Source organism: Choristoneura fumiferana, chromosome 15, assembly GCF_025370935.1.
Source record: "Choristoneura fumiferana chromosome 15, NRCan_CFum_1, whole genome shotgun sequence".
Taxonomy (NCBI): Eukaryota; Metazoa; Arthropoda; class Insecta; order Lepidoptera; family Tortricidae; genus Choristoneura; species Choristoneura fumiferana.
Genome location: NC_133486.1, coordinates 10487717 through 10512625, shown reverse-complemented (window position 1 = coordinate 10512625; position 24909 = coordinate 10487717). Strand labels below are relative to the sequence as shown.

Sequence of the window (24909 nt, the reverse complement as noted above, 5' to 3'; positions counted from 1 at the left end):
ATTTCCGTATTCCGGATTCTATCGCGCAAAGAAACTCCAAGCACAGATCTCTCCATAGCTCGTTGCGTGACTTAATAATAATGCGTGCGTATAATTTCTTAAGTAAATTGAAATACGTCAAATGAAGCATTATATAGCAAATGTACATGTTAGGATGAAGAGACAAGGGAGGAGTTAAAATAAAGTATTTTATTTTTCTTTCTTTCTTTTCTTCCTACGTTTAGCAGGCACAGTCAAGGAAATTGAATCACGTACCAGGGTGGAACCTTTTCACAACCAATATCGCTATGATTTCTTTGGCAGATGTATGAGATGTCAACATGACATTAGTAGTACAAAGGTTCCACCCTGGTACGTGGTTCAGTTTCCTTGACTGTTCTACCTATCAAAAACAATATTCTCAGCCAGCTCCCTAACTAGGTCTAGACTACTTTAGTCTAGTTAGGTGCTCGTAAACTCCCCTGCAAAGCACCCCAGGTGATCGGGCCCTGATAGCAGCGAAATTTGTAAGCTGAATTCAGTGCAAGTTTCGTGTCTGTCGGCTATATTCGCATACGGAAATATATTTCTGTTTTTTAAGGAAGGAAATGCTGGAGGTTTTTTTAGTGTACGAGTGTACTTAAAGCTTCTTAGTTTTTAAATATTCTAAGCATTTTTGGGGTACCTGAAAAAGAAAAAACAAAATCTATATAGAATCACTTTGTAGTCTTGTACGTCTGTCAAAAACACGTTTTCTCTGAAACAATTGGAAGTATCAAGCTGTCAATCAAACCCAAAGTGTCAATTAATTATTGTATTAAATGCAATAAATCTTCATAACCATTTTTTATTTTTATTTTTAGCCATTTTCTATGACCTCTCCCTCGGCAAAGGCCTCTCCATCGGATTTCCAACTTCAGGTTTCTGAATGCGTCCAAGTTGTCCCACCACCTCCATCTTGATCTGCCGCGCCTCCGTTGACCATCTTGGGGCGTCCACTGGGTAGTAAGGGGTCTCATATCATCTCACGAGACCCAAGCCAACCCCACCTGCCCGCGGTGCACCCTGCTAACTAACAAACCAGGCAAAACTGGCGACCCACCAACCCGCATTGGGCCAGCGTGGTGGGCTTATGGTCTATACCTCCCTATGGATGTACAACCCCCCATAACCATTTATGGAGCTTTATTATTAAGTGTTATATGTCAAAACGGCTGTACGATGAGTACTAAAGATGAGAGAGCATGATAAATACGAACTTTGCCAATAAAATACGATAGAAAATCATTATGTACTAGCATCTGTACTATAACGTCGTGGTGGCCTAGTGGTTTCACATATCGCCTCTCCAGCAGAGGTTCGTGGGTTCAAACCCAGGCCCGCACCTCTGAGTTTTTCGAAATTCATCGCACTGGGCCCGCGTGGGAGCTACGGCCTAAGCCCTCTCATTCTGAGAGGAGGCCTGTGACCAGCAGTGGGATGTAAATATGCTGGGATGATGATAATGATGATCTGTACTATTGAATGTATGTATGTAAACACTTAATTGTACAAAAGAAAAGAAACAAAATACAATTGACAAACTTTGAGATACTTACTTACGATACCTACTTATTGTAGTCAATCTTGTTGACAAACAGGTGTATATGTCTAGATATGATACGTATGGGTATATCTGCACAAACCAATTTTATCCCACCAAATTCAGACCAATGTCTGATCAAATCCAAACACGAGCACATCTGGCCAATCCCGGACAACAATTACCGGTATGGCATAAGGGATAACCCTAAACCGGCGTGTTTGCGTTACCTTAGACGAGATCTGTTAATATTGTGATTGTTAATGAGATTACAACGGCCTTGGTCCATTGTGATTCGCTATTGACCCTTTATATTGTTGGAGTTTCGTTCCGCAAAAGCAAAGATAGAAATAAGACCATTTCCTTATCTAGGACTTGTTTTGTCGTAAGAATGCAAAACTTCCCGTTGACAAAGAATTAGATTGACAAGAAATAAGGTCATACAAGTAAAATAATAAGTTTGAAAATCTACTCAAGTTCTTGTACAGTCAACGTCATAAATAAGTGATCATTTCTGTACCTTGTCGCTTTCAGTCGTTACACAATTTCGTATGGATTTTCAAACAACACGTTAAAGTGACAAGGTACCAAAGTGATCACTTATTTATGACGTTGACTGTACCATCAGCCAAATATGTGGTCTACCACCCTAAAGTTGATAATCGTTTGCATGTCATAAAACCGGTTAGTTAAATTTCTGCAAACCTAAATTTAGTACGCACCTAGGTACTTTAGGTACTGAGTTATATTATTTTAAGTAAACAGCTTGCACGACGATCATTTAGAAAAAATACGATAACAATTATGATGAAATTTTCTGGATTTAAGAGCCCTAAGTGAACATTGCATCTTAATAAATTTAATAACCAACTTAATATATACACACAACGCATCAATTCGCATCTAATAAGACGAATGAATCATCAACCCCACCTAAGGAACCCAATTCAAAACACAATTATTTTGATATATGCTTTAAACTCTCATAATAAGATTACTCGCGAATGGAACAATACAAGGGGAATTGGCGAGGCTTACACAAAATCATCTTCATCATCATCAGCTGGATGGAAGACGTCCACTGTTAAACAAAGACTTCTACCTCAGAATGGACAATTTATTTCTAAAAAATGTACTAAACTGGCTAATGAACGAAGCCTACGCTTCAGTCTACTCGTGACCACGGCCAATGTGGTTTAAACGTCTAGATAATCGTTTGCAATAGAATATCACTGTTAAGGTTTCTACCCACTACGTCGTATCATGCCATGAACGTAATAGGAATGTGCCAAGCACGGAATGTATCGCGCATACATGACACGCGACGGAGACGGTTGGTTAGGAAACGTGCTAATGGGCATGGTCTCATAGTTAAATACTCTTCAGTACAAAGAATGTATTTTTACCCGACTGCGTATGAATGTCTGTTCCTATGTCCTCTCGTACCTACTCAACGGCTGAACCGATTTTGATAAATGATACGTCATTGGATTTGTCTTGATGACGCGAGTGACACTGGGTACATAAAATTATTGAAAAATCAAAATGGCGGATTTTTGGCGCCAAATTGTGTTTTCAAAAAAATTAAATTTATTCCTATCAAGTTGGGTATAAAATTAAAGTTAAGAATTAGCCCATTCTAAATATATATATGGGTTATAATTGTTATAATCTACCATTTTCACAGAAATATCAAAAAAGTATGAAATGAAACAAATTAAAAAAAAATCAATAAACCCGACTGTCTTTAAAAATACTAAAATAAGAAGAAAACAAGTCTAGTGTGCTAGAACTCTGTTAAGTAGCTAACTTAAAGATCAACAGTCGGGACCCATTAAAATCGCAAACATTCTTAGGGTACCTAATGAGTCCCGATTGTTGAACTTTAAGTTAGCTACTTAACAGAGTTCTATCCCACTAGTCTTGTTTTCTTCTTTTTAGTATTTTTTAAAGCAGCCGGGTTTTTTGATTTTTTTAATTTATGATACGGTGTAATGGGTGGATACTTTAAGTCCCCGGTATAATAATAACTGTGAAAAATGTGAAAGTTTAAAACATTTTTTAAGTGAGATAGCATTTCAACCTCGCCAATGGCTTTTAAATGTTTTGATCAACTGAAGTGACTTTATAAATTTGGGTGAGTTCCGATTCTCAAAAATCTTGACCTCATCATAACTGAAGTTGTCTGTACTTCAAGCCGAGGCCGAGGGTAAGAAAAATTGTGACCTTGACCTGATCCTGCTTTGTATAATAAAGTACACGACAAAGTATAAGAGCTTCCAGAACAAAAATAAATGTTTCATGGGCAATGAGTGTCCCAATGGCCTAGTGGTTAGAGAACCTGACTACGAAGCTTGAGGTGCCGGGTTCGATTACCGTGTCGGGGCAGATATTTGTATGAAAAATACGAAAGGTTGTTCTCGGGTTTTGGGTGTTTAATATGTATTTAAGTATGTATGTATCTATATAATTATATTTTTCCGTTGCTTAGTACCAATAACACAAGCTTTGCTAAGCTTACTTTGGGACTAGGTCAATTGGTGTGAATTGTCCCGTGATATTTATTTATTTATTTTATTTTATTTATACTTACAGGGACAATAAGTTAGTTTCCTGGGTAATAAAATATATTCTATTTAATCTGTGATAATGTATATCACAAAATATGAGACATGTATTTTTTATGTTGTCAATCAAACAAAATGACAAAGATTAAGTGCAACGTTTCAAACTTTCGTGATTTTCAGTCATAGTCAAAATACCACCAACGGGACTTATCACGCGACACACGAGTAATATTTACCTCGACGTTTTGGCAACATTACAGTGGCCGTGGTCACGAGTAGAATGAAGTGTGGGGCCTGTGGGGTGTCAAGTCTGCCTAGCAGCGCGAGTCCTTTGAACTACCCGCACTTGATTACCGATAGTACTGGCACTCGTATCACGAACTACCCGTACTTGGTCATTTTTATTTATCACCCCATCACACCGACACACAACACTAACAACGTCCGATCGTCTCTCAGAACATTCATCCTGACGCCGACACTTACTTATTGATAACAAGATTCCACGAAGATGAAACGTCGAGGTAAATATTACTCGTGTGTGTTAGCGTGATAAGTCCCGTTGGTGGTATTATGACTAAAAGATTAAGTGCGTCGAAGATTTGTTTTCAATAACACATGGTGTCATGGTGTAACATGTCGAGCTAAACTCGGTTTAAGACGTGAGTTATCCGTTACAATAACATTTAATATGAGTGAGTTTCACGGTAGCTTCATGTTCAAAACACATGGTGTATTTTGTTGTACAGAAACAAAAGTTGACTGTAACATCATGATCAGATTACCCTGCAGTCATTCATTCTATACAATGTTATAAGTATAGATTTACCTACCACCTACGAAATTTATTTTCAATTTAGATTCCAAACGCTTTCCAAACCAGCGCATCTGTTTTCACCCCGAAAAACTGCTCGGAAAAACAAGTTACTTTTCATTTTATCCCCCGGAGGGAAAAGGGCATGGAAAGTTTTTTTTAAATATTCAAATGAGATCTCATTACGGCTTGTTAGGGGCGAGCTGCAAAATCCCTAATATTCGTGATTCCCTTGTAAAGCTGTGGTGGATGTCTTGAATCACAATTTCGGCACAGGACTCGACTGATTGCCAGTGACTGGGAATCTTGAATGGAATAATAACCTTATAAATATGGAATTGCTTGGAGCCGAATTATAGGTCTATTTTTTTAGTTCTGCTGCATCATCTTCGCTTTGGCTAGCCTATATATTAGTTTGGAAATTGGAATACCTTGATGTTAGAATAAACACCAGTATGGGTTCTCTCGTTTGTCCGAATTTAATGTGTGATAATTATCATTTCCCTTAATTTTTATTTGTCATAATGTAAAGCATTGCTGAAACTTTTTTTTATTAAATTAAACTTTTTTTTGAATATTTGAAAATGCCTCACTTTAGGGAGCAACCCTCTAAAAACTGACATTGTATTTTAGAGCACGATATTTATTTGAACAACTAAACTAGCCAATCGCAAGCAAGACCGTGACGTCTGCCAGACATCACGATACTTACGACATCTACATTGAAATTTATTGAAAACTAGCTTATGCCCGCGGCTTCGCCCGCGTGGAATTCGGTTATCACGCGCTGTTCCCTCGGGAACTGTGCACTATTCCGGGATTAAAAGTAGCTTATGTCACTCTCTAGCGCATAAACTATCTCTATGTCAAAAATCACGTCGAATCGTCGCTCCGTTTCGTCGTAAAAGACAAACAAACATGGATTGCGTGCGCCGAATTATCGGGAGCTCATTAAAGGCAATCACGGTCTATATCTCGTAAAAAATGTATCTAAATAACAAACATTATGCCAACCGAAGCGACTGGAGGTCTATGGGGGAGGTCTATGTCCAACAGTGGACGTCCTACGGCTAAGATGATGATGATTTTGATGAAAACATTATTTTTGTTTCAATTAAATGTATAAATACTACTAACATTTGCTTAGAACTACAGAGATTGGATAAACCGTCATTTAACAATGTCATAGTCTCCAAACTGCTTTATGCCAGTTAAATAATACCCAACATAAAGGTGATTTATGATAATAATTAATTGCGATAGGGAGCTCAACACAATTATAGAGTTCGTCCGGAATATTACGGTCGGATTCCAACCACAATCGGTTTGGGGGAATGAGTTAGGTCGATCTGAATGGGAGGCATGTTCTAAAGAGTTTTCAGAAACTGGAAGTTTTTTTTTCAACCGTTATTTATGACTTGGACATTTTTATTATACTCCATCCAATCGGATGTTATTTCATAGACAACGATTCGTAGAATATTTACTTCTTGTATTTTTGCTAGGCGTAAGCTTGTTTCGTTCATTATTCATTTCTTTTAGTGGATTAGAAATCATTTCAACGATAAGTCAATAAGTAAATTTTTTATTTTCATTTTAAATCTGACGTGTCAGAAAATTATCGGGACTTCAAATTGAGAAGTAACTCCTTAAATTGAATTTGTTTTGTTTTGTAAAGTCGGCTTCTTGAAATATCGGAACCGCAGTATTTTTTGATGAAATTTGGCATAGAGATAGTTTAATCCCCAAGGATCAACATAGGATACTTTTTATTCCGTTAGAGGTCGCCACCGCGCGATAACCTAGGTCCGCGCAGACGAAGTCGCGGGCATAAGCTAGTAAACTATAAAAAATTGCTAAGATGTCAAAATAAATACTTAATTTTCATAACATCCATTTTTTCCAGGCCCTCAAATGCTTTATTGTAAGAATTTTTCAATTCTATTATGGAAATTGCAAACCGAAAAATCATCGGACAAATTAATCTTGTTAACACCGGTGGAGTTATAACGTAACGTTGTACGGACGTTATTTCGACTGTCGCCGTCGCAATATCTGATAATGGCCGCAGAATTATTTATTAGATCTTGAATTAATATTCTTTTATTAATTTCGAAACAGATTTTTCCTTTTTCTTGTTGCGAAATATGAGTTTTGTATCCAATTTTGAAATTGGTTACCAGAATAGCGATAAAAGTAATTTTATATTTTTTAAGTGACACTTCGTATAGAAGTTAGTAGGTACACTCGAACCAACTAAATCGGGACTCACTGTGGAACACTAATTCGTAGAAAAAGTCATAATGATATCGCACAACGCACACGCAATCAAAAGGGAATTTATTATGACACTTACTGTGAGAATGTTGTACGGTAAGTCAGGAACCAAATGGTTCGACTGCACATAAGCTTATCCGTTTCAAATCTTGCAAATCTAATTTCATCCACTTTCAGTAATTGGATTGATTTGAAATTGATAATTATGTTTGTTATGAAGACTTGTATACCAAGATGACCTTTGATGAGCTCCTGATAATTTGTACACTTAAACTAGTTTGCTAATTAAATGTCGTTCAGAATTCGAAACAAAATATCGGTTTTCTTTTTCTTTCTAATTTGAATATTCAGGAAAATGAAGAAACCGACGAGTCCCGCGCGACAGAAAATTCTGGTTGTACTGTAACTACCTATACAATACAATACAATACAATACAAAGACTCTTTATTGTACACCAGACATAGTAAGCGATACAGAAAACAGATACACAGAAAAAAATAATATTACAATTATTATTAATATTACTATATATAACTTATTTGTTGGTGCTTATTTAGTTTTGTAGTCTTCTTTTAACCAAAACCATCTCTATTGTTACGTCATTATGTCGCATCATAACAGAGGAAACCAAATAAATGGTTCCGTCAGAATGATGGCAAATGATCCCTCCGATATGATTGATTTGGTCTCTCTAGTTATAAATCTGTTTTACCACGAATAATATTTGATTTCATTTAATTTGTTCAGTCAAACTTGAGTTTGGATTGGGGCTTCATTAATTTAGTAGCCTAAAATTGTTTAGTTTTAATTAAATTAATTTTTAATTGACAAAATGATTTTATGTTGATTTGATAGATTGAGATGAGGATGTTGTTTATTGGTTTATATTTAATCATGAGTAAACCTTTTAATATTATTATTATAGTCCTTAAATGTTTTCCATTTTTAAATCGTGTACTTTGACATTTATATATATGTTTGGATGTTGTATACAATACTTACTAATAAAATGGTAAACCTTATTGATTCTATTGAAAATAAAAAGCGAAACGATAGCAAACCCAGTTTTTATCAAAAACCAACTATTAAAAAAAGTCAAAGTTACCGATTAGAAAGTAGACATGTATAGTCGTTTGTATGAAAAGCTATATAAGACTTTAATACGTATTCGTAACGTGCAGAACTCGCTTGATTCATCACATACTTATACATAAACATTACCAGTGGCAATAAAATTCAATACGTACACACCTGGAGTACCGCCGCGGAATTCCAGAAATCCCGCATCCCAACTATTTCAATAGAAAGTTCCAGAACTTTACCAACTCCCGAGCCCCTTGAACTGCTAAATGTTTTAGTGAAAGGAGTTTATAATTTACGACGTTTGATGCTTCACGGTTTTACATATTTTACTTAGTTTTATTACAGCTTTTGTGGGAGTAAACGGCAAGTTTAAATAATAGACTTTGCCATTAAAATCATAGAGCATACCAAGCAGCTATAATTGTTAACTGGTTTTTATATTTAAAATTCTCATCTAGACATTTGCCATGGTTTTATTAATTTAGACGAGAGTACAATTATATAACGCTTAAATTGGAGTATACGATAAAAGCACTCGTCGAAAATCGGCAAAATATCACGTTCGATTCCTGGCTTAGCCTTTCTTTTTGTTTTTTTTTTTCTTTTCATTACAATGTGTTCTAGTTGCAATTATTAAATAAAATAACTTCTCGTAGGAAAACCGTAAGAGCAAAAATCTGAGAGAATCTAATTCGATTATTTTCAAGTAATAAAACTAGGATAAGCTATTAAGTTTTTGTCTAACAGTGTTCTATTTAATTCGAATTAAAAAAATATATAGACAAAGTACCCAGCAACTGTAAAAGAAACGTCTAATGTAATCTAATCCATTAACCAGCGGGTCCATTAATATTCAATTAACAAACAAAAGCCCGGTTTAACGTTCCTATAGCAAAGGTAAACTGATGGTAATTGAGCAAGTTCCTTTGAATTTCTCCAGTAAAATCTTAATTACTGCGAAATTTCCTTTGAAATCAGAAAGAAGAGCAATTCTGGGAAGAAATGGACGGGGGAAAAAGAATGTGTTACGTACCTTTTACATAGGTATTTAAACGAGGTTGTATTACATATTATTTAGACGGTGCATAATACAATTTAATACATAATTATTGTTTATTGAACACAAAAAATCAGTATATTATCACTGTGCACATTTTGACATTAAAAATCAAAACTATAGGTACTTAGGCCGCGTATTTCATTAAGATAAGGAAGGCTGCGTTTCTCCCAATAATGTACTAGGATGTGTTGCGAGGAATTGTATTGTATTGTATAACTCTTTATTGTACATTATGTACATAAAACATTTGATAATAACAGTTAACATAAGAAAGAGATGTACATAGGCGAACTTATCCCTGAACGTATCTTTGTTTATGTGATTTTCATGAATCAATAGAAATGCTTCATTTACCTGTCCTCGCTCCACTCAGCTGTTTCCATTACAGCAGGGGTCGCCAAACTACGGCCAGCGGGCCAAGTGCGGCCCGCGAGCCCCTCTAATCCGGCCCGCGGAAAGAAAGCGAGAGAGCCCACGGTCCGGCCCGCGATAGGGTCCGATTTTATAAAGCTACAAGTAACTAATAATTAGTTTTATAAGACCCGCCACTGACGGTAATTGGTCACAATCATAGATATCCTCTTCTGAGAGGAGGCCTGTGCCCAGCAGTGGGACGTATATAGGCTGGGATGATGATGATGATAGATAGATATCCACTCATGAACATAATCAACACCAAGTGCGTTCCTTATGCGTTACTCGTATCTAGGTACCCCCTGAAGACTAAGTCTATATACTTAACTAATGTATTACCCCATGACCAGCCAAAGTCTTGGCCCGCACAAATTTACATTAAGTGCAGTGTGGCCTTTGAGTCAAAAAGTTTGAAGACCCCTGCATTAGAGTATACTCGTAGGTAAACGCAGCCTGATACGTCAACAACTTACGAGTGAGGTATTATCTCAACCTTACATAATGTTGTGACACAGCATGGTCGTAGAATGCAGAAAAGTGTGCAATATTTTGCTGTTTTGCAGCCCACGGTACGTAACTGTAGATGTGAGCATTCGTTTCTGCACATGTGACAAACGCGCCCGCCAATCAGCGCTTACGCTTGTAAAATTGCTCCCGCGCATCTCTCAGCCCCCTGCGATACCTTATTCTGAATTTCCGAACTGTTGTTTATGGCCATAATATTACCTACCTACTTAGGTTAAGATAAATTATAGTAGCTTTAAAAAAAATGACGAGTTGATCTCAATGTCAGTTTATTGTTGATGCCTAATTGCCCATCGTTGTTTATTATACAAATCGTACCCTAACTAAAACGATTTTACTCGACATAAACATGCTGTTTTCAATAATGAAACAAATCACTTTGTGAAGTCACTGTTCAGTCATCTCATCACTTGACAAAAGGGCAAAGGAGACTGTCCTATTCAAATTTAGATAATCACTCTAATTTTTATTATAATCTTTGTTTGTTTTTAATTTAATCTAAAAATTGTGTATATTTCACTTTGTTTTTTATTGTGTTTACAATGTCTGAAAACGTGATGGTTCCAAAAGAAGACGAGTGCCGTTAGCAAGATCGACAGTGTGTTATTTTGAGACCATTTCGTGACACGCGAATTTTTATTTTAAGTACTTTTGTTTTTAGTTTTTTTTTAATTCCCACGTTGTCACGAATAAATGTTCACAAATAAATATATCGCCCATTCCTAATACGAGTAGAGTACATTACACATTTGTTTGACCCCGCTTACTAGCAATCAAGTAGGTATGTGAGATAATTTCCTCAAAAGATAAAATAACTTATTATCAAAATAAAACGCAAACATTAACTGTGTAAAAGCTTTCTTTCTGTTTACGGACAAACTGTTCCGTATTTTCTAACTTCAAATAGGTACTCGGCAAAAATTTCAACATGAATGTCTTGATCTAGAATATTTCAAATATTTTACGAATCACACCATTTGCAAATAATTTTAAGACTTTATTTTAACTCTTAAAACCGGATTCATTAATATCAAGTAGCTGTTTTTTTAATTTATGAAATAAATAAAAGGCCACTATCGCACGCGTATACTTTTAAGTAATTTTTAATTTCGTTTTTCATTTCATTACATACAAATTAACATACGTATACTGTATGTATACTTTAAATTTACTTTGAACTTTTTGGCGAAGAAAAACATTGAGAGCCCCCGTGTAAACCGCAATCGAAGCCCTCTCATTCTGAGAGGAGGCCTGTGCCCAACCGTAACATAATTTCGACTGCTAGCTAGTTTTTCAGTCTACCCGTGACAGGACGTGGTGGTTGAATACTGATTGACACGTAATAGACTAAAAGTGATAAGTGAAAAAAAATACTAGCAAAAAGAAAATCATCTAGTACTAGGATCTCAACGCGGCCTGAATAGAGCTTGGCACAAAGAGCGGAAAATTCATATGACACACGGCCATATGTCGACTGCAGTCTGTAGGGCAGCAAGTAGCTCATCGATAAATCAATAGTGTTATCGATAAAATTGCGTTGCTGACACTAAAATGAAATCAGAAACATCGGATGACTGTTCATAATTTTTCCTTTTACAAACGACTTTAAAAGTTTTTCTGAGAAAGATTAAAAAATGCTTCCTTTGTGTTCATTTGGTCAATTATATGACACTTTAAAATGGAACTCCGTACTTCATGACTTTTCGTATTTTATTCGTTTAGTTACTAATTAAGGTAACTAGTTAAAGGGTTTTATGCTTGACATTGCACTTGTGCAGTGTATTAATCCGGTAACAAAAATACTTTTTACATCGCTTACTCGTACTAATATTAAATATCTTTACTCGTAAATATTTTTTGTCCAAGACTTAGAAGAAGAATTTTATTGTACCTACGAGTATGCACGTTTGTGTATGTAAAAACTTTCATGTTTGGTGCCAATATTTCATGTTCAGGTTATTTTAAATACAAAATACCTACCCTTTTTTGTAATAAATATGACTAAATAAACCTCAAAGCTAAACATAATATTTAACCACATTACCATAAAATCTAAAAACATTACTGATTTTCATTAATACTTGTTTACAATCAATTTAAATTATCTTTTTCTTTACGTAGGTACTTAGCTGAAATAATTACGCCGAAAATAATTCCTATCGATACTCGCTAAATTTTTAGCGCATCACTAGTGGGGACAAAATTCATAGTGAGTTTCACTCAGCGCTGCCATATGACGTCTGAATTGTAAGCTTACTCGATAGAGAAGCGGTACGTCCCTATTCAATGAAATATCATGGACCTTTTATTGGAAATATGGAATAAGAATTTGCCACAGTTATTTAATTTGTTTTGCAATAGAAAAACGGTACTTGTTCAATAGGAACGGTAACATAAGCTATGATTTTCCATGAATGTATTATCATACGAGTATCAGCCAATGACATCCACTGCTGGTCAAAGGCCTCTCCCCAAGAACATAAGCAATCATGAAGGCAATCACATTAGTATAATCTAAAAGGATCTCTAACAAGAGCTAGTTTATATCTTAAAAAAGTATGAATCGCGCCCGGCGCATCAAAAAATAACATGTGGATCATCTGATGGGAAATTATCACCACTGCCCATGAGTACCGACAACTCCAGGAGTCACTGATCCATTGCCGGCTTTTAATAGTAGATTATTGTCGTGGCCTGGAAGTAGGCAATTGCTGGCTGAGTATGAGCCGTTTAACTAATACGAAGCCAGTAATTGCTATTCCAGCCGAGACTAATATAAAGCTTTTCTCAAAAATGGTGAAGGAAAAACTAAGTTAGAACAAAACTTTTCTCAACAAAATATATTATGACATTTAATTTTATTCCAATCAAATTTTTCATGCTTTCCCGCCTTTTTTCATTAAAAAAACAGCAGGTGTATTTTTACACCGAAAACACCACAAGCTGTTTCAGATCCAATAAAAAAGTCTGGAGTTCCAACAAAATAACTGATTTAGCAGCCATTTGAGTTGGCTGTATACGAATTGTGCCAACATTTTCATGGCCGTTATCACTTTTTAAAAAGTTTGAGACTCGACAATAATAAATTATTGTCGAGCTAGGACGCCTGCAATCTTTTTAACTTTTTAATTTCTCGCTGACCTTAACTATGCACTTAGCCTTCTGATATATTATGTAAGGAATAATGTAGACTTTTACGGACATTTTTGGGAAAAGAAATTATACTTAAGTAACCCCTTTTCTTTTCTTGGCGAACAAACGTTCCCTTAATAAAAACAAATAGTACATAGTTTATCTTATCATTACTAACTAACCAAAGACAAACTAGTATGTCACAATTTACATTATAATAATAAATAATTTAGCATAACTACATTCTGAAACCGTTGCCAACACAGACATATAATGTACAACCGCGGTAATCATAGCTCAAAACTTTCTCTTTGATGTTACTGTAATCATTTTGATGTACTTTAAGCTCGTTAATTACAGATGGTGTAACATGGAATTTAGTTACGACGGGCTTGTCAGTTATAGTTAAATATTCAGGAGTAAGTTTACTGGTTAATTTCGTAGGATGTAATGTTAAGACTGTCATGTGCAGAAGTATATAAAGGTTTTGTAAAGTTTTAACGTTTGTGTGTACATGTCTAGTCCTTGGTGAGTAATAGTATTTATTTATGGAGAACCAACAGCTTATACAACTATAATATGATTATAAAAATACCTAGCGAGTGCGCACTACACAAAAAACATTTTTTATATGACATTCTGACTAATAAATTTTGGAATCAGGCAAGCACTGCAACTACTTAGAAACTAAATAAAAAGTTCATGAAAGGTAAAAATATGTCTAATGCAATCTTTCCCGTAATTTTTAACAGCTTCGCAAGGAAATATTTTAACAAGGGCGAACGATCGTGCTGCTCTGGTGATGAACTTTAGTTTAGTTCGAAACGGGTCGGCGTGATCTGGTGATACTTAGGTTTGTGTGATATATATAGGTGTTTTCTTACAGCATGGAGGCCAAGGAGCTGCATGAACACTATTTGTTGCATAGACTATCGCAAGGTCGCGGGTGAGCAAAACTATTTATAGTTCGTCGTCATCATCACCATCATCATCCCAGCCTATTAACGTCCCACTGCTGGGCACAGGCCTCCTCTCGGAATGAGAGGGCTTGGGCCATAGTTCCCACGCTGGCCCACCGCGGATTGGGAACTTCACACCATTGAATTGCTTCGCAGGTTTGTGCTGGTTTCCTCACGATGTTTTCCTTGACCATAAAGCTCATTTATGAATTTCGAAAAACTCACGAGGTGCGGGCGGGGTTTGAACCCACGAACCTCTGCTTGAGAGGCGAAGGTCGAGGGTCGAAGGTTTGTAAACTCAACAAAAGGCAGAGATTTTCAATTCGACTAGTATTTGCCTTTTTATTACTCTTTAACTCAATAGGCCAAGTTTTATGGCTCCATGTCAGACCACTAAAGATTATCGACACGCAAAGAGGAAATAACAATGAATGAAACTGCCTTTTTGTTTGGTTTAATTCGCTTATTCGATATAATGGTCGGCAATAAAGAAGATTTGGCTATTCGGGGAATAAATGGCTCATTTAGTTTGTTTGCCTTTTACAGCTATTAAGAAGTAACTATTCGTATATACGCTGTTATTGGAAATCAACTTAATAGATCAGATTTTCTGTTATAATAATTACCTACTTTTAATTAAATACAGTACAGCCCTCTATCTTGCTATTCTGCTACCATAAACCGATGGTAGATTTTATTTATGTAATTTTTGTGCATTTTGTAGCCTAAATTGAATAAAGACATTTTAAATTTGTCAAAAGCGAATGGGAGTGGAAACGGAGAAAAATAAATGGTTATAGCTACAACCGCAATGTATATGCATCCGCAAAGTAAAGCCGAAAAGTTTTTTTTTTAATAAATTTTATACTCTCTTCAAATGTTCCAAGATATTCAATATTTTCTACCATTTTGGTGAAGGCCTCCTTCAGCTTTCTCCACTTTTCTCTGTTCTGTGCTACCTGCATCCAGTATGACCCGGCTATTCTCTTGATGTCATCCTTCCATCACATCTGCAGACATGCTCTCGGGCGTGTCGCGCCCCAGGGTCCCACTCCAAGGTCTTTCTGCATCACGAGTCGTGCTTTCCAGCGACGTGGCCCGCCTATTGCCACTTTAGGGAAGCTATCCGATGAACAGCGTTTGCGACAACACTTTACTCCCCAAGCCACTTGTTTGTTTTTCGGTCCCTCAGCATTATTCCCACTAGTTTCCTTTCCACTGCTCTTTGGGCCACCTGTACTTTGTGTATACACACTTTAGTAAAGACCCAAGTTTCTGCTCCATGTAAGAACTGGTAGAATACATTGGTTAAATATCCTAGCTTTATGTTCTGCTGTGATTTCCATTTTAAAGTCGAAGTCTAGTTTCGCATACTCGGCCCACATGAGACGTATATGTCGGTCGATTTCGGTGAGCTGATTTTCTTTCCCCACCCTTAACTCTTGACCCAGGTAGACATAACTCTCCACTCGTTCTATCGGGATCTGGTCCACAGTGATCGTCGTTGTGTTTTCGTGCTCATTGGTCATGATCTTAGTCTTGCTCAGGTTCATTTCCAACCCCACCTGTAGAGATGCTTCATTTAATTCCTGGATAATTATCGGGAGATCTTCAGGATTTTCACTAAAAAGGACGATGTCATTAGCAACCCTCCCTAGCTAGCTCCTCCCAAGCAAGCAAATTTCATATTATAATTTCAATACTTAAACTATCACTAAATGATCTATTGTCAGTAAAGGATTCATGAAGCTGAAGTTTCAAAGTGAAGTTAACCATTATTAGTGTTCACAAACTTGAAATGGGATGTAACGCACTGAAAACTTGGCGATACGTGACAGCCCATATGATTAAGTATGATGGCGGCGACAAAGACGGTGATACTAAACATAAACCCCTTAATTAACTTACTGAGCCTGAGGTATAGACAGAATAACACAGAATTTTTAATGAACAGAGCATTACAGTACCAAAATAAAATTCCGTACTTCGTTTATAAAGAGATTTTTCAGTTTTATAGGTCCTTAATATAGGTATAATAAAATTAATGAGTTAAAAATTGTGCATCGACTACATACGATTAAATGTAAACTTGCAGTAAAAAGTTGCTAAAAAAAATGACCTATGAAGAAACTTTTTATTGTTCTTCGTTAATGTCGTCTCCACATACTACACCACACGGACACACTGAAGCACACACACACACACACACACACACACACACACACATACGCACGCACGCACGCACGCACGCACGCACACACATACACACACACACACACACACGTACGCATGCACGCATACACACACACACACACACACACACACACACACACATAATGATAATGGTTGTTATTTCTTGTTTTAGTTATGTAGATATATTATATAATGTTCTCTGTATTCTAGTTCTATTAACAAGTGTTGTGGGATTATATTGTTGCTAGATTTCAGCACATTTATTGACCTCATGGAAGAGCTGCTACTGCTGAAATACAGGTTTATACCTAGTTTGGCAGCTGTGGCCCACTTTATTTACGATTTTGTCTAGTTACTTCATATATTAGTCTAAAATACTTTTTACGGAAATAAAGAATTATTTCTCAAACATGACATGAAAATATTGACGTTGTGTTACTTAATAGGCTGAGAAGTATCGCGCTGCAGGCGCTGCGGCTCAGCTGCGTGCGCGCGGTCACTCTAGCGGCCTGCAAAGAGATTTCATACAACCTTGCAGGCCGCTGGCCGGCAATGCGACCGTCTTTTGTTTCAACGCGCGCTCTGTGACACGCACGCGGCTACGCCCAGCACCACCGCCCGCAGCCGCCCGCCGCCAGCAGCCAGCGCGACACGCGCGTACACAACACCGCGACCAGACTAGCGTCCCACCAGCTTCATTTCTTGTTTTTTTTTTATTTTATTTCATGTAATGTTTGAGAAAAGCACTATACAAGCCTCGGCCGGAACCTGGGGTTGCCGGCCTCGCATCCCTATCCGGCCTCGCTGTCTTGGCCGGCAACCCCCTACTTCCCGGCCTCTTCAGTAATGTAATTATATAACCAAGGAGTAACAAAGAGCATGGACGAGCATACTGCCCAGTATTTTAAGTGGATTTCCAAGTGAACTGCAAATAAAACTGGAAAATGTACCTGGTAATCAGATAAGACGAGTCATCAAGCGATATTTGCTATCTAAATAAATAAACTACTAATTTTCTACCCTATTATATAACCTTTAATACCTAAGTTAAGATTAGAAGTTCAGCAATGTAATCTGAAATTATTAATTTGTAGAGAAAAAAATAGTTCTATAGTTATTTTTTATTTACCATCAGTGTACAATTTTGAAAGAATAAGTACGACAAGTTCTCGGTACCTACTATACAGTGGGCGCCCCAAGATGGCCAACGGAGGCAGGTGCCGAGAACCGAGACGGAGGTGGCCGATAACTTGGACGCATTCAGAAACGACTGGCAAGACTTAGCTGCCGACAGGGGACGTTGGAAATCTGAGGGAGACCCCTTTGCCCTAGATGGATATTGGCTAAAAAATAAAAAAAAGGTAAGTACGAGAAGAGTTGCAAATGTGCCCAGCTTCAAGCGGTAAGTAATGACTAAATGATTTAATCTGCGCCCGAAAAATCCAACTGAAAACACTGCAAATTGAAACACTACTAGAGACCTTCAAGACAGTAGAAAAAAACAGCATGTAAGTCAAAGTCAAAATATCTTTATTCAATTTAGGCTCTAACAAGCCCTTATGAATGTCAAAAAAATCTACCACCGGTTCGGAAAACCTCTTTTGAGAAGAATCCGACAAGAAACTCAACGAGGTATTTTTTTTAAACAGATTTACAGTAGGCTGTATCTTACGTTCCATGAGTTCATTAGAAACCTGCGAATATTTTCCTTTGTTATTCAACAACACTATCTTCCACTTAACAAAATCAACTCGCAATTTGCTAGAACAAAATGGCATGCGCCGCCCGCACTGTGAACGGACAGACATTTATCACTTGCTATTCTCGCGAGCTCTCCGGTATAAATAATAAATTCTGGCGCATCCTCAACACACATCCTTCCTTCTACTTCCATCCTTCCAGATCGCGTGTAAATGTATGGCTGGTTGATTTACGAAAGGCGATTAGTACACTCGGTAGTAAGTGCTTTGCCATTTTCTATGACAGTTCCTAAGTATTTATATCAGAATAATTTAGCGTTGCACAAATGGAAAATAGTCTATTTTGAATACGGGCCAAAATGAATATCGTCCAATGGGTCATTATTTCTTACGTCCTATATCTGTCAATTTTACGATGGGAAAAATTCAATTTTTTACGATATTCAGGATGGATAGTTTACGAAGTACGTTTGTACTTATCGCCTTTCGAATAACTCATTGATTGACCTTCTTAACAGAAGACTCATGATGACTGGGAATCGTCACTTTCGATGTCCTTACAAAGGTCTTATTGTCTAACGCACTCGAAATCACAATCGTTTTCGCTTCTTTTTGTCACACGGTGTAAGATGAGGGTAGAAAGAGATGATGATATGGCCACTTAGCAATGAAAAGTTCCTATCAGAATGAGAAGGATTAGATTGGACGGTTGGAGAGCAATGCTAGGTGTTGGGGCAGTAGCCAATGTTATTGGTTCTCAGGGTCTTCTTCAATAAGATATTTATTTAACATTTTATGAAAAATAACATATTAAAAAATAAAATATTTAAATTGATCACGTGAGTACAAGGTTTGGTAGATTTCGAAAAAATAAGAGCAATGTGTCGGGTCTGGCCTGGCGGTGGAAGTTACTTTTTATATGCTTTTATCTTCTCCTTCTTCTTTCTTCTTTTTCAACCTTTCACCACCCAATGCTGAGTGTAGGTCTCTTCCAATGCACGCCATTCTTCCCGGTTTTGCGCCTTTCGCATCCAGTCCTTTCCGGCCACTCTAACAAGGTCGTCGGTCCAACGCATCGGTTGCCTGCCTACATTTCTATGCCCTACTCTAGGCCTCCACTCAAGCACCCGACTACCCCACCTGTTGTCCTGTCTACGGCATATATGGCCCGCCCACTTCCATTTTCTGCTGGCGATCACACGAGCTATGTCGACCAATTTCGTTCTCTTCCGGATCTCTGTGTTCCTGATTCGATCACGTAGAGAGATACCTAACATAGCCCGTTCCATGGCTCTTTGGGTGACTTGGAGCTTGTGTAGCACCTGCTTTGTCAGCGTCCATGACTCGGCTCCGTAGACCATGACTGGTAGGACGCATTGTTCAAAGGTCCGACGCTTGGGGTTAATGGGTTATGCTTTTATACAATTATACAAAAAAACAGCGCCGCTCGCGGCGAAAGCAAAAACTAAAATAGTTCCGCGGAACGCCGCGTGAGGTCGCTAGCTTACGCGTCGACACTAGGAGTTTCTTTGGTAGATAAAATCCGAAACCACATTATCCGACAAAGGACGAAAGTCACTGACGTTGCTCAAAGAATTCTTATGGCAGAAGTGGAGTGCTGTAGGCTGATGATGATGATGATGGATTGTAGTGTAGGTCTCACGCGTGCCCAATGACCCAATGAGTCTCGGAACCTTTACACTTCGCACACGTGATTGAACTGATTCGCAGATATACACAGGTGTACTCGTATGAAAAGTATTACATTCCGATATAAATTATCATTGTTTTTCATACGTAACACAATCAGCTTAATTTACACTCTCGTTTAAGCTAAAATTGCTCGTTTCAGTAATTTATGAACGCTTTTAAAATAATAGCCGTGGACTTAATATCCGCCATTATTTTTATTTGGTTGCATTTGGGTATCGTTATGTTTTAAGCTCTGCTTTCATTTTCAGAGCCCTTGTGATTTCACAAATCAAAGGATGAAAAAAAATACGGAGTTATTTAGCGGTCTTTTTATTTCAGGCATTAGGTGAAACACAAGTCAACGGATTAGTAGTCTATCCTCCTGAGTCCTAACATTTTTTAACAAACTTAGTGCTTAAAGCCTAGACGTGGTTGAGTTGCTTTGTTATTTTGGATATTATTTCAAAAGTCTTAGAATACTTTATTCAATGAACAAATTGTATTTTATAAATTACATTCGGTCGTTGTTCTTAGTGTTGATTGGTCCTTTATAAAGTACGCGAGGATTAGGTTTCGTTGAAAACTTGTATATAAATATGAATACTAGCTAGTATTCAAACTCACGGCTTTGCCCCAACGGGAGAATAAAAAATATAGTAGGTACACTTGAGAATTTTAGAAAATTCCTTGGCAAACACATGATACATGTCTGTCAAACTTGGAAGTTTCTAGCACCAGTGGTAACTGTGAGTTCATAATGTGAACAGGACCTAACTGGCTCAAAAGCGTGCAATGGGACGGAGCATGCGTCGCTCATGTTAAAGAAGACATTCAAACGTAGAACCAGCCGTAGCGTGTACTCGGCTCCCGTTTGCATATGCGCATGAGCGCCGCAGCAGGGCTACTACGAAATTCGGAAATCGAAGTTCGTATCGTACCGTCCCTCTCACTCTCGTATTAAATAATATAAGCGTCGGCGGGACGGTACGATACGAACTTCAATGAACTTCGATTTTCGAATTTCGTAGTACCAAGGCCCTGCAGGTCCCGCTCCACTGCACGATACGATAAACTTGAGTGGGCACTCAGATCGTACACTTGGACACCAGATATAGATAAATATTTAGTCGTCATTTGTGGAACTCCATGTCAATGAACTACAAATTTATTTTATTTTTTTAAAGGTTGTAGTTTAACACATTTGCGACCGCATTCGCTACGCACTACGCTCATAGCGCATAGCAGCGTTTTTCCGCTTTGTAGTGAAAACTGCCTACGAGCAGAGAACTCCCCTAGCGGGTTCTTGGCACTGAATGTGTGCGCGTTGTTCCCTTTACTCTTTCAGCATAAGTTTTCATTTATTTTTTAACGTTTCTTTCAGTGACCTTACAGTGAGGCTAAATATATAACAACAACCTTGAAGTTGAACAATGAACGAAGACAATGACACACCTCCGTTCCTTGTGAGTCATAAAAGATAGTTTACAAAGGATGACCTCATCGCTATTGGTCTAAGTAAAAGTTTTCGTCATCAAATTGTCTTGTCACGTCCGCAAAGGTAAGTAGCGTGTTATGGCTTTGCTTGAAAGGGGTGTCAGCGTTGAATGACTTCCTCACCAGAAGGTTGGAGAAGAGTAGCGATTGGGAGATGTACTCTGGGCAACAACGGTTAAGTTAGCTGTTACCTAATTACAACTTCTCTCTTCTTAAAAATTTAAGAACTATGCTCTTGTCGGTGGAGTAATCGCCACACCGCACGGTCTTTGGCCAGCTGTTTGACTTAATCATACGACAAGACACCCACCCTTTCCTTCACCTGGTTAAAATAGGTCAATCATGGTCTTTCTCTACCTCCTTTCCCTTCCATTTTGCCTTCCAGTAGGTTAAGAAAGAAATTATCGTGTCGTATCAAGTGTCCTATCATATTTCCCCTTCGGCAATTTATGGTCTCCAGTAACATCTTTTTTCTTTGACTATGGTAAGAACTTCTAGTTGGTAGGTACTGCGTAGGATAATTAATCAATTCTACCAAATCATCATCATCTCTGCCAATATACGTTCTACTACTGAGCAAACTCCACTTAAAACAAGAGGGTTCGTACCGTAGTTGCCACTTCACACACCCCATTCAATTTCTCCCTAAGTGTGTAAGTTTGCTCACGATGTTTTCGTTCACCGTAAAGCTCATCGTTAATTTCAACCTAATAGCGACTTTGATTTTGGCGAAATCATCTGTTGTTACGGTAGAGCTGTATTAAATTTAATTGAACTGGTTTGAAATAATGAATTTTATAAGGATCCATAAAAAATACAATTTTATATTTATGACTAGGTACGAGTACGAGTACTTCACAACGACATTAGGTATTAGGTAAGTAGCTGAATCAGACATTACTTAGCGGAGGTGCATACATTAAATAAAACCTTGCTTGATACTCCTCGACTATCAGCAAGTCTGGAAGTAGCAAGGATTGAACCAAGATTTCTTTCTGCGTAGTATTTTTTTCCAACCGCTAGGTAACCAATCGTTGTTTATTACTAAATCAAACTACTATATATTTAAGTAAATCTACTTTATACATCAACGATATCAACTCAAAAAATAAGACGTGGTTGCGTAACAAGACTGAATAGAAGGAAAAGAGAAACAAATACAATTTACATCCGTACCCCGGTCACGTTTACGTTGACGACCTTATTATATTTTGAGCATTCATTCAAACTTCTTAGACCACCCAAATTGATACTTAACAATGGGTCGTTAATCACGTCCTCGTATGCTTTACGCATAGTTCACAGCCTGTTTATCAATGATAATGATGTCCTTCTACAAACTAGATAGGCATGTTATCGCTCATGCGAGTATGTGAATATGAATCGCAAATTTCAGAAGTGTGAGCTTGGTTTCGTACCCTCGAGCCTCTGCTTGAGAGACCATAGGTCAAACCACCAGGTTATCACGATTTTTATTTAGAGAATTTATACAGAGTTGGAAACGTATTTAACGTTTTGCTTGGTGAATGAAGGAGGATAAGTTTCTGCGTCAAAAAATGCATGTGACATGTTGCTCATCATACACGCATTGTTGGGGAGTAGCAATATGAAAGGTTTATATGGAGCACTGTAAAATAATGCCAGAATCAATTTTGATTAAGAGTAGTAAGTACACCTACAAGAGCAAGGGACTTTTTATTCTTGTCTTTTTCTTTCGGCACTTTTTTAATCATTGTTTTACCAGATAAAATCGTATGTTAAAATTGAATAATTTAATTTTGAACCGTTTTACTCATTTCAAAGATGCAAAGTATATTTTGTTCACAAAATGTTATAATTCACACAGATGCCGTCGTGTATCAACACGACAAGTTATTGTTTAATTAATATAATAGCTGTACTTTTTTTTAAGATCATGATGTCATCTTATCTACATTATTCGTAGCAAATTTCAAGTCAATCTAATCAATAAAGTGTGTGAAATTCGACTTCCAAAATTTGAAGATCTTACTTACTTACAAACAGTGCAAGATACCTACCTACATATTTTTTTGTAAAAATACTATACCATCACAGAAACAAATGAAACTTTAGTGATAACGAAAAAAGTGAAAAAACACTGTTCCGGTGAAAATTTTGCACCGCTTAAAATAATATCCTGCATGATAAAGATACGTCAAATTTCACTGCCGTAGGTAAATCATAATAGCACGCATTTTCAACGATGAGAAATGTTTCAATTTAGAATTCCCAAGAAAATTGCCTTCGTAAAATGGCTGCTGGTTTGTTTAACGGTTTTTCTACGCCTACGGTAAGCTACGCAAAACACGTGTAAGTTGAAGAAGCGATATATGAAGATATTATTTAATACCCCAGGGCTGGCACTTACCTCTCGCAAAGATTAGGAATAACAGTTCAGAGAGGTAATGCTGCCAGTGTCTTGGGGTCAATGCCTGGGGCAGAAGATTTGGATGACGTTTTTATTTTGTAACATAGTTTAGTTTATAAATAGTTTTAGGCTCGGATGTCAGATAGTATTTATTGCTTTTCCTTGTTATTTCTTTATATGTTAAAATAAATAAGAGAACAACTTTAATACTGAAATAATATTTTGTGCAGTGAGTAATAACATTTACTTTAGCTAGGGGAAGAGTTTCAGAAAATAGAACATCTGACAGAGTTAAGTGTTCTTAGGGTTCCGTACCTGAACACACAAGGTCTGGATTACTACCATCATCTTACTTGCTAATTCTGCCGCCAGGCAGCAATATTTGAGTGAAAACACAGATCATTTATAGAATGTGTGACGCAGAAACAGATTAAGCGTCTAGGGAGTTGGAAACGTGCAGCCGAATTTTTTAGGCGGCGAGAGTCCGACACTGTATCTTTAAGTTTTCCTTTCCTGTTTAGGTTAGCTTGAAAAGATCCCTTTTAAGGATAAGTTCGCCTTTGTACTATTTTGTTTTTTGTTTTCTTTTTGTATTATTTGGTTTTGTGTTTTATGAACAATAAAGTATTTATACTACATACTGTATGAACGCTCACTTTCCAGTCATTCATAATGATTTTTTCTCGGCTGCACGCCATCTTCTACAAAGTACCTAATATAAAATTTAAAACTAAAAACAAGTTAGCATAAAAAGTGTAAGTAGAAGGGAGGATCCAGATAGTGCTGGACTCTCACCGGCTAAAAAACCTGACTGCACATCCGCAACTTCCTAGAGATGACTATGGAGAAGATTGGAGGAGATTCTTATCTACCGACACAGAGTCTTCCTTCAGCCATTTGATGGAAAGCTGGAAGATGAGCATACATACATACATAAGTTTGTCAGTTGTATTTTGTTAATTTTCTTTTGTACAATAAAGAGTTTACATACCCGTTAGGATCTGTGGGGTGCTTGGGTCCGTAATTTTTTGTTGGTCCCCATTGGTTT

At 37.2% G+C, this 24909-nt stretch overlaps 1 protein-coding gene across 1 annotated transcript in view; it reads right to left on the bottom strand.

The window, feature by feature from the left end:
• Gycalpha99B (guanylate cyclase 1 soluble subunit alpha 2) overlaps window positions 1-24909 on the bottom strand; it is a 141567-nt gene that overhangs the window by 67365 nt on the left and 49293 nt on the right. The gene's annotated exons all lie outside the window — the stretch shown is intronic.